The 2,500-nt window shown below is 36.2% G+C and overlaps 2 protein-coding genes across 8 annotated transcripts in view; one reads left to right on the top strand and one right to left on the bottom strand.

Annotated features, from left to right (window-relative positions):
• The window catches only part of LOC149130145 (uncharacterized), a 17,450-nt gene extending 16,267 nt beyond the window's left edge, over positions 1-1,183 (bottom strand). Inside the window, exon 1 of the mRNA XM_089346543.1 lies at positions 1,044-1,183. The gene's annotated coding sequence lies outside the window, so the exon portion shown is untranslated. The remainder of the gene's footprint in view (positions 1-1,043) is intronic.
• Positions 1-2,500, top strand: part of LOC106877375 (uncharacterized) — a 70,282-nt gene that overhangs the window by 8,907 nt on the left and 58,875 nt on the right. For 3 of the 7 annotated variants that reach the window (XM_089346530.1, XM_089346532.1, XM_089346527.1), the window contains exon 1: positions 1,412-2,497. The exons of 2 other annotated variants lie outside the window; for them this stretch is intronic. The gene's annotated coding sequence lies outside the window, so the exon portion shown is untranslated. Of the gene's footprint in view, positions 1-1,186; positions 1,326-1,411; positions 2,498-2,500 lie in introns of those variants that run through there. 2 more of the 7 variants (XM_089346528.1, XM_089346531.1) reach the window with 2 other exon arrangements.

Genomic DNA, 2,500 nt, shown 5'->3' with positions numbered 1-2,500 from the left:
TGTGTGTGTGTGTGTGTGTGCATGTGTGTGTGTGAGTGTGTGTGTGTACACAGACGCTCACACGCGCGCACACACAGCATACACATATGTGTAATATATATATATATATATATATATATATATATATATACGAATGAATGTCTAGTTCCAATGTACAGAAGATATAAGACGGAGACTAGAGATCAGGTATTATAATTTGTCGCTCGTGGGAAAGCTGTGCAATATGTGATATTCGTAACCAAGTCTCAGCTACGGAAAGAGATAAGAAGTAAAAAAAAAAAAAAATGGAGAGGAGTGAAATATGGAGGGAGACGAAATTTTGTCGGGATAAATGGGTTCACATGTTATGGAATCCTTACTCAATAGAATAATTCAAGTGCTTGTCTATTCTGGAAACAGCTGTAACTGACTCTGTATATTTATATGGTCTCTCTCAACTAAATGTCAATTCGAAGTGTGTCCAAACATTTTTTGGGCTTTCATATTCACTTTAATCGGTCACTAACCTTTTCTCTCTCTCTATTTCTCTCTCTGTCTCTATTTCTCTCTCTCTCTCTCTCTCTCTCTCTCTCTATTTCTCTCTCTCTCTCTCTCTATTTCTCTCTCTCTCTCTCTATCTCTCTCTCTGTCTGTCTCTCTCTCTCTCTCTTTCTCAAATACTACCACCCCCCACATGCCCCCGGAAACATCTGCTGGTCACATAAACCTATTATTCATCACCTTTAAATCCTGATATTTTTATTCTGTGTAAGTCGGATCATCTGAGAAAATCGTATAAAATATATTTCAATGTTTATTCTATATTGACTTGCTAAACTTGTTTATCGTTAAATTTATTCCCCGACATACTCAAGTTTAAATCTCTTGAGCACAACGACCAAGTTAACATGCATGGGGATTGAACCGCTAACATCTACCCTTCTCAACACAAAGCCATACGTTCCTTTTTTACTACTAATTTCTAATCGTAAATATGACGCATTACTTGAAATAAAATTATTTTTAAAGAGCATTGGAATAAATAAGTATAAATCATTTCATACTTGCCATAATTTTTTCCCACGCCCTGCAACATAATTGCACACTTCTTTGAGTTTGATCCCTGACCAATATTATTTGTCACACAATGAAATACGTTGGGTGGAGACGTACGCATAGATGGAAAGTAAAGCAACACAAGGAGTGGTACTGAATGAAAGGCAATGACCGTAGCAGAAGGTAAACAAAAATCGAAGGTGTTGCTCTGCTGTAAACAGGTATAAATCTGGGTTCTGTGATCTTCATTAACTGCAATTCTAAATAAATTAGAACAGCAACATTTTATCGTAAGTTGTGCCTATTTTAGCATTCTCTCTTTGTCTCTGTTTTTGTCGCTATGTCGCTGTGTCTGTGCCTCTCTCTCTCATACTCACACATACACACACACAAACACACACACACACACAACCAAACACATACACGCACGACAGAAACACATATACACACTTTTATTTTTTCATTCATTTATTTGTCTTTCTCATTTATATGTGGCCGAAGTTCAGCACCAATTTAAGGGATTTTAGTCGAATTATTCTAACATAGAAATTATTCGTTGTAAATGTAGAGTTTATTCAATCGGTCACTATTGCCGAACCGCTAATTTACCGATCCTGTAATTTGCGAGGCGTATATAGACCAACATCGGTTATTAAGCGATGGTGAGAGAGAAACACACAAATATATGCATATGTATATATACACACACGACCTCACAGACACTAGACATATACATACACACACAAGTATTTATATACGCATATATTTATACTTTCATATTCACTTTAATTTGTTACTCTCTTTCACTTTCTCTCGCTTTTTCTCTCTCTCAAACACTATCGTCCCAACAAAACCAAAGAGACATCTGTTGGTCTCGCAAACTTCTTATTCATCTCCTTTAATTCTTGATATTTCTATTTTGTGTAATGCAGATCTCCTTTTCGGTAAACGTACATATTTTGTATTAATTATATTTCAATATTTATTGTATATTGACATGTGGAACTTACTTATCGTTACATTTATTCTCCGACATGCTCAAGTTTAAATCTCTTGAGCACGACTGCCAACTCACCGTGCATGGGGTTTGAACCCGCAAGACGTACGCTTCTTAGTACAAATCTATGCTTGCATATATATTGACTAATCTTTAATCATAAATATGACGCAGTACTTGGAATAAAAGTATTTTTAAAGCGCAATGAGGTAATGCTCTGCAATACAATTGCACACATCTGCCAGTTTAGCAAGTTTGACACCTGACTATTATTATTTTGCACGCATTGGGTGGAGACATACAGATAGAAGGAAATTAAAGCAACAGAAAGAGTGGCAGTGAATGAAAGGCAGTGACCGTGACAGAAGGCAAACAGAAATCGAAGGTGTTACTCTGCTGTAAATCGAGGTTCTGTGATCTTCATTAACTGGAAGACAAAACAAATTACAACCACAACATTTTATCGTA

The sequence above is a fragment of the Octopus bimaculoides genome, chromosome 30 (genome assembly GCF_046866305.1).
Source record: "Octopus bimaculoides isolate indiv1 chromosome 30, ASM4686630v1, whole genome shotgun sequence".
Lineage (NCBI taxonomy): Eukaryota > Metazoa > Mollusca > Cephalopoda > Octopoda > Octopodidae > Octopus > Octopus bimaculoides.
Note: the sequence above shows the minus strand (reverse complement) of the source record. Positions and strands in the feature narration are given on the sequence as shown.